The sequence below is a fragment of the Cebus imitator genome, unplaced genomic scaffold, assembly GCF_001604975.1.
Source record: "Cebus imitator isolate Cc_AM_T3 unplaced genomic scaffold, Cebus_imitator-1.0 Scaffold794, whole genome shotgun sequence".
Classification (NCBI taxonomy): domain Eukaryota; kingdom Metazoa; phylum Chordata; class Mammalia; order Primates; family Cebidae; genus Cebus; species Cebus imitator.
Window position 1 is genome coordinate 616,504 of NW_016108109.1, and position 8,596 is coordinate 625,099.

An 8,596-nucleotide genomic window follows, 5' to 3' on the forward strand; every position below is an offset into this window, starting at 1 on the left:
CTCGGGCCTCCCTGAGAGGCTGGGCCTGTCACCCTCTCTCGCGCGGCCCTGGACCCCACCGCCAACTCCCCGAGCAGTGACTGGGCGCCGGGGGTGGCTGCTGGGCGCGCGGGTCCCTGGCGAGGCGGCGGCGGTGGCTGTAGCAGCTTTATGTAAATTTTATTACTGTAAAGGTACATGTTCACTAAAGACAATTAAATCCAGTACAAAAATATGACTATATTTTAACATATTATTTTATTGCATATTTAATTCATAGTCAGTTCAAATTGATGCAGTGTGTTAAAACCTTTCTCCTTAGTTGGTCGTTGTTTCTTCTGATAGCTTTTTGGAAAAATCTGAGTCACTTTACACACAGCTTCTCTGCATTTAGATTCTTACTGTCAATTTAACTCTTGATTCGTTGAATTGTGCTTTCACTAGATTTCTCAACAGAAGGACATAGATATTTTATTTTCTAAACTCCTACATTTCTGCAGATTTGTCTCATTTCTGGATCTTTACATGTGAAGAATAACTTGACTGATAGGATTCAAGTTTATATTCTCTAGCTTGTAAGGCTTCACAGGAGAGAAATGATCTATTTTTCTTTCTTTGAATCTGTCCTCCCTCCTCTTTTAAAATTATATTCCCATATTTTTGAAAGATTTTTGTTAGCATGGGTACAAGTAATATTTGTTTCTTTCCATTGGATTTCCTTGGAATGTAGTTACTGCTTTCAATTTTCATGCTTTTTGCTGTATTTGAGGATTTTTTCCAATTATAACTTTATTTATAACATTTACTCTAGTTGTTTGTATGTATATCAGCAATTTCTGTATATTTTTTGAGGATAGTTCTCCTCTGTTCTCTAGCCTCTATAACTGTAGACCTTTTATTTTCACTTTTGTTCCATTTCTTTGTTCTTTTACTCTAGATTCAGAGACAGTTTTTGAAATGTGTCCTTAACAATTTATCCTGTTTACTCTCCATGTGGATTCACTTGAGCAATTTCAATTTTTCCCCTGCAATTCTTTATTCTGTTAACCATTCCCATTTACATCTTATCTTGTTGACTTTTCATTCCTGGCTCTTTCCTTCTTAGCCTATCTGTACCAGTTCCAAAATGCTTATAAAGAAATGGCACATTTGCTATTTTACAAAGTTATAATTTTTTGAATGATGGTGCGATATTTTGTCATGTTTACGATTATTGTATTAGGAAGTTGGGAGAGTTGTGTGTGCTTGACAGAGACATTTTAAACTGAAAAGCCTGGGATGGTTAATATGTTGACTGATAGACGCAATATTCTAAATGATACCAACAGGGCGGAAGAAAGTGCTATACAAGATGGATAAATGAAATCTGACAAGCTACTAAAAAATAATCATCTACTTAAGTACAGGAAAGGGAATATGTATTTCCAGGCTACACATCCCACTTCCTGCTCCGTACATTCTCCATGCTTCCCGAGCAGTGTCACCCACTCTGAAGGGTTCAATTACCACCAAATGCTGAAGGTGTGACATCTGGGGCCCTGGTCCAGGCCAGGTACACAGACTCAACTTGTTCAACCCTGAGCTCATTAGCATGACCCTATACCATTCTACCTACATTATTCATTAGTGGAAGAGCACCGCCATCCACCTGGCCACTCATTCACCCTTAACCCCAGCCTGTCCTTTTTTCCCACAGGACATCATTTGCCACCTAGAGATGCAGAATGCCTCAGAAATATGCCTCAAATTTTCCTCTTTGTTTCACTTTTGAAACAGTGTTCACACATCTATATAGCTTCCTTCCTGCTTTGGGGTGTGTTCAAATCTATCCATTTCTAGGTCATGTATGGTGCCCCATGCCTGTAATCCCAGCACTTTGGAAGACTGGGACATGTGGGTCACTCAAGGTGGAGAGTCCAAGGCTGCAGTGAGCTATGATTGTGCCACTGCACTCCAGCCATATCTCTTTTTTAAAAAAATTGCCCAATACCTTCTGAGTATTTTTTGAAAGACTAATTTAATCAAGTTATTTCCCCAAGACAAAGTCTGTTGTGATCTTCTGTGAGAAGTCCAAGCTGCTGCAGTAGGCATCAAAGGGAATGACATAACAGCCTTGCCGGCCTTCACCGCTTCCCCCTTCCCAGTCCTTCTCACTCACCTGATGTTTCAGTGACAAGTTGTGTCCTTTCTGTGCTTTGCCTTTGTTGTTTTACTTTTCTATTTCAGAATACTTTACTCAATTCATCTTCCTGGAAAACTTGAATTTTCCATTAAATAATCTATGCTCCCTCCTCTGTGAATCTGTTTTGACCTACTAGATTGAACAATCTCATTTTCCTGGGATTTTCCAGCACTTTTCTCATAAGGGCATTCACGGCCAACTCCCTCGTTTGAAATCCTATGCTGTATTCCCCACACTTTTAAACAGTCATTTCAGCCTTGGTGAATGAGTTATTTTCAGCCTCGTCTCTCTCCCCCAAACACATATTCAGTTCCTCAGTTTGTTTGTTTGCTTTTTTGAAATTTCACATTTCCTCCAAGTCTGGTGAAAGCCTGCTATTTCTTTAATTGTTCTTGAACTCTCCCCACTTCATTTGCATTCTCTTTAAAATCCCTTATCTTGGCTGGGCACAGTGGCTCACACCTGTAATCCCAGAACTTTAGGAGGCTGAGGCGGGTGGATCACGACGTCAGGAGTTCGAGACCAGCCTGACCAACATGGTGAAACCCCTTCTCTGCAAAAAATACAAAAATTTGCTGGGTATGGTGGTGCATGCCTGTAATCTCAGCTACTTGGGAGGTTGAGGCAGGAGAATCACTTGAACCCAGGAGGCGGAGGTTGTAGTGAGCTGAGATTATGTCACTGCACTCCAGCCTGGGCAATGGAGTGAGGTTCTGTCTCAGAAAAAAAAAAGAAAAATAAATAAATAAATGTCTCATACTGTCTGTTTCTGCCATGTTGTACTTTATTGCCTTTTATATTTTGTCAGATAATTATTTTACAAATTTTTTCAACTTTTTTTTTGTATTTAAGAGTCTTGCTCTGTCACTCAGGCTAGCATGCAGTGACGCCATCATAGCTCACTGCAGCCCCAGTCTCCTGGATTCCAGCAACCCTTCTGTCTCGGCCTCCCAAAGTGCTGGGATGACAGGCATAATCCACCATTCCTAGTTCTGGTTACATTTTTTTTGCAAATATTTTTATTCTTATTATGCAAATTAAAATAAAAAAATAACAATCACCAACATTTTTCCCTCTCCCCAAGTAATTAATATTTTCAGTTTGGAGAAAACTATCTTAGGTGTCTGGCTTTACCTATTTATGGATGGATAAAGAGAGGTAATTTAGATAATAAAATAGGGTCATCCTGTAAACCTATTCTTAATAAAGTTATTACATTTATTTTTACTTGACTTTGAGGAACAATGAATAGGTTAAAACTAAAGATATTGCTGAAGTTTGAATATATATTTCTTTATAGTGAGAAATATTAGTTTCTAAATTATTCTTTAGTTATAAAGTCAAATATGAAAACCTTAAGAAGTTGCTATACTTTCAGCTATCTGCTTCAAGTATTTTAGTCTCCATTATGGAAGATAAGATTATCAGACACATATACAAATAGCTTCCTGTTTCCCTTAGTGCTACTTTCCATTTTTTTGTTTGGTGTTATATTTACATGGTAAAAATTATGAATTTATATTTCTTCTTTACATAATTATCCAGAGTTGCTAAATATTAAGTTCTATATGTGAATGGGTTCAGTGCTTGCTCAATACCTGTATTTTAATCATAGTTCACATCTCGTTAGCTATCTTTGTATGTTTTGTATAAAACTCTTAAATGTGAAAAAAATTAAAACTAATATAACATAACAAGGCATGATGGCTCATGCCTGCAATCCCAGCACTTTGGGAGGCCAAGGCAGGCAGATCACCTGAGATTAGGAGTTCGTGACCAGCCTGGCCAACATGGTGAAACCCCAACTCTACTAAAAATACAAAAATTAGCTGGGTGTGGTAGTGCATGCCTGTATTCCCAGCTACTTGGGAGGCTGAGGCAGGAGAATTGCTTGAACTCAGAAGGCCGAGGTTGCAGTGAGCAGAGATCCTGCCAATGCACTCCAGGGTGGGCAACAGAGTGAGACTCTGTCTCAAAAAAAAAAAAAAAGTAATATAACAAACACTTATGTCCCCCCACACGTGTAAGAAATGTTAATCAATTTGCTTCAGATTATGTTTTCTGAAATAAAATCTGTAGATAGTATTAAATACACATTAGAACTTACATCCAGTTTTTTTTTAGTCTACCTACAGTCATTTATTGACATGACTTCAGTTTTTCTCTCGTTATAAATTTTACCATATATAGTATGCATCTGTAAATAAAATATAGGATTACTTTAAATATTTTATTATCTCTTAATTTCTTAATATATTTGATATTTTAGATCTTAAATATATTTAATATGTGTATCATCTTTTAATATCTTCAAAATGTGTATAAGTGGTATTGAACTATACATAAGTTACAAATAGTAGGAAATCATCTATGTATTGCCTTTTAAAATCAATATTTGGTACATATAGGGCTAGTCCATTTATTTAGATACCATATAGTAAAGTTTATTTTAGCTATACAAGCATATCATGTTTATCCACCACTGGCATTTGGATTGTTTCAATATTTTGCCAATGTGCCAATATTGACAGTGCTGCAGTGTGCATTCCTATACATGTCTTGTGAACAACACATGGTTGTGTTTCTTGCAATGCAACCCTTGAGATAGAATCACTGGCTCATCAGCATAGGCCTATTTAATTTTATTAGATATTGCCAAATTGCTCTTTAATGTGGTTTTGCAAATTTACATTGCCAGTAGCTGGCAATGTAATGAGAGTACACGTTGTTTATCAATGCAGTGAATATTTGATGATTGCACATCTTTCAATTTTGAAAATCTGATGAGTATCACATGCTATTTTATAACTATATTAATTTGCAGGTTCCTGATTATGACTGAGGCTATGCATTTTTAAATAAGTTTACTTTCATTTGGGCTTCTTCTGCACATTTTCTATTCATATGTATTTTGCTTTTGGTAAATTGTAATATTTGTTTTAATCAATCTTACACATCTGTTACATGTGTACAATCATTTTCTTCCAGTCTGTGACATATTTTCTTTATAACATCTTTGTTATGAAAAGATTTTAATATTAATATAGCCAACTTGATAAATTATTCTCTTCAGCATTTGTTCTATTTGTATGTTCTTGAAAAATATCACCCTTTAGAGTGAATTGGCAACCAACAGAATGGGAAAAAAGTTTTGCAGTTTACCCATCTGACAAAGGGCTGGTATCCAGAATTTACAAAGAGCTAAAACAGATTTACAAGAAAAAAACAAGCCCGTTCAAAAGTGGGCAAAGGATATGAACAGACACTTTACAAAAGAAGACATACATGTGGCCACCAAACATGAAAAAATGCTCATCATCACTGGTCATCAGAGAAATGCCAATCAAAACTACATTGAGATACCATCTCACGCCAGTTAGAATGGCGATCATTAAAAAATCTAGAGACAACAGATGCTGGAGAGGATGTGGAGAAATAGGAACAATTTTACACTGTTGGTGGGAGTGTAAATTAGTTCAACCATTGTGGAAGACAGTGTGCTGATTCCTCAAGGACCTAGAAATAGAAATTCCATTTGACCCAGCAATCCCATTACTGGGCATATATCCAAAGGATTATAAATTGTTCTACTATAAGGACACATGCACACGAATGTTCATTGCAGCACAGTTTACAATAGCAAAGACCTGGAACCAACCCAAATGCCCATCAGTGATAGATTGGACAGGGAAAATGTGGCACATATACACCATGGAGTATTATGCAGCCATCAAAAACAATGAGTTCGTGTCCTTTGTAGGGACATGGATGAACCTGGAAACCATCATTCTCAGCAAACTGACACAAGAGCAGAAAATCAAACACCGCATGTTCTTATTCATATGTGGGTGTTGAACAATGAGAACACATGGACACAGGGAGGGGAGCACTACACACTGGGGTCTGTTGGGGGGAAATGGGAGAGGGACAGCGGGGGGTGGGGAGTTGGGGAGAGATAGCATGGAGAGAAATGCCAGATATAGGTGATGGGGAGGAAGGCAGCAAATCACACTACCAGGTGTGTACCTATGCAACAATCTTGCAGGTTCTTCACATGTACCCCAAAACCTAAAATGCAATAAAAAAAAGAATATATATGTGTATATATATATATATATATATATATATATATATATATATATCACCCTTGGACGGCCCGCCTCACCTATTCGGGGCACGGGCTGAGCCCAGCAGCCAATGGAGGGGGGTGGGGGGCGGCCTGGCCGGCGGGGAGGAGGAGCGCGCTGCTGGGGACGCAGCGGGGTTGCTGGGGGGGGGAGTGGGAGGAGGCGGACTCCCAATCTGGTTCCATCCGCCTCTCCCACGGCCCCCGCTGTGGGTCTCCGCAGCTCCGGCGGCGGGAGGAGTGGCATCGGCCAGGCAGCCCAGCTTGGAAAAGGCTTTCGGCGCGCCACGTTCCGCAGGCACCCGGCACGCGCCTCCCCGCCGCCAGGATGCCCGAAAGGAACGTCAGCTTGGCCGAAGGGGCCGCCAAGGAAGAGCCCAAGAGGAGATCCGCGATTGTCAACGAAACCTCCTGCAAAAGTGGAAGCGAAGCCGAAAAAGGCCGCAGCAAAGGATAAATCTTCCGACAAAAAAGTGCAAACAAAAGAGAAAAGGGGAGCAAAGGGAAAACAGGTTGAAGTGGCTACCCAAGAATCTAAAGAAGATTTACCTGCAGAAAACGGGGAAACGGAAACTGAGAGTCCAGCCTCTGATGAAGCAGGACAGAAAGAAGCCAAGTCTGATTAATACCATATACCATGTCTTACCAGTGGTCCCTGTCTCCCTTCTTGTACAACCCAGAGGAATATTTTTATCAACTATTTTGTAAATGCAAGTTTTTTAGTAGCTCTAGAAACATTTTTAAGAAGGAGGGAATCCCACCTCATCCCATTTTTTAAGTGTAAATGCTTTTTTTTAAGAGGTGAAATCATTTTCTGGTTTATTTTTTGGTACAACCAGAAAATAGTGTGGGATATTGAATTGTGGGAGGCTTTGACTGTGTCAGGTGTCAGCTTAATATTCCATAGATGGGGGATTAGTTTTTACATCCTATAATACAAAGCATATTAATTGGAAATATGGAGTCAGTCCTGCATTTAATGTCTTGAACATTTTAAATTACTTCTATTCCCATATTGCTTTTTAGTAGAATTGTTTCCTAAAGAAAACCACTCTGATTGTGGCTCTCCCTGTCAGAATTGTGTGCACTCTGTAACGTCTTTGGTGTGGTAGTTCTGTTTTCCTAATAACTTTGTAACTGTGCAGTGAACGATTAAAAATTTGAATATGTAGTGTACATGCTATTCAGTTGTGAATTGTTGGGACGTATGTAACAGCTTATCAACGTGAAGATACAGGTATTGATAGCTTCTTAAGGAAAAACTGCATCTAAATTTTAAGGTGGAAAGTCACTGGAATAACTTTAAAAAAGAATTACAATACATGGCTTTTTAGATTTTTGTTATGTATGTTAAGAATTGTGTACAAATTGAAATGTCTGTACTGATCCTCAACCAATAAAATCTCAATTATGAAACAAAAAAAATACCATCCTTAACTCCAGGTCATGCGATTTATTTAAAAATTATACAGTATTGACTTTCACACATAGGTCTTTTATCCATCTGATTTTATTTTGGAGAATGTCATTTAACCTATATGGATAAATATTTTTATAGTATCATTTATTGAATAATCCATGCTTTCCCTCTCTGATTTTTAAATACACATTTTATTTTCAATATATTTTTTTATGTTTACAGGAAAGTAAAACCAGCAAAGTAGATTTGGCCAGGTTTCTCCAATTTGAATGTATGTATACTTGTTTCCCATAATCTGCTTTATAGAAGCACATTTGACCATTGGTAACTCTTTTGCATTGTATCTCAGAGTGTTGGTAAGCTGAGTTCAAGGGCTACTGGCCCAGCCTGTTACCACAGGAATTGTACTTAAGTACTGATTGGGAAAAAAAAAAAAAAAAAAAAAAAACCACCACCAACAGAAGTAGAAATGTAGGATGTTGTTCATATCCTTGGAAAGGGAAAACTGGCCACAATGGAAAGTTTCTCTAGCCATGTGCCATCTTCCCTGGGGAGGGATGCCAGAGGCAAATCTTCTTGCACATCTGAAGACGATTCTCAGAACAGTAAGGCTTGTGATTCTTTCCAAGCAGCTACATTCCAGGAGCGTGGCTGCACATCAGATTGAGGAACTCAATCTGTCCAAGGCTGTGTTGCTGAGGCCATGCAGGCAGGCTTGTGGAAGGCCTCAGCTTCCATTGAGGAAGGGTGTCTGAGGTCTCCGTCTCCTCTCCACACCCTAGTTGGAAATCAAAGTTGTTAATTTATTTTCCACCTACCAAAGATGTTTCTGTGTTTATAGGGAGGTGGAGAGAGTGGCAAAGTGAGGTGGCATTTTTTTTGTGTGTGT

At 38.7% G+C, this 8,596-nt stretch overlaps 1 pseudogene across 1 annotated transcript; it reads left to right on the plus strand.

Annotated features, from left to right (window-relative positions):
* The first annotated feature begins 6,615 nt into the window (after nucleotides 1-6,615).
* Nucleotides 6,616-7,706, plus strand: LOC108297373 (annotated as a pseudogene). Its single transcript, XR_001822182.2, has one exon. The product of XR_001822182.2 is annotated as a non-histone chromosomal protein HMG-14-like (transcript).
* Nucleotides 7,707-8,596: the final 890 nt, after the last annotated feature.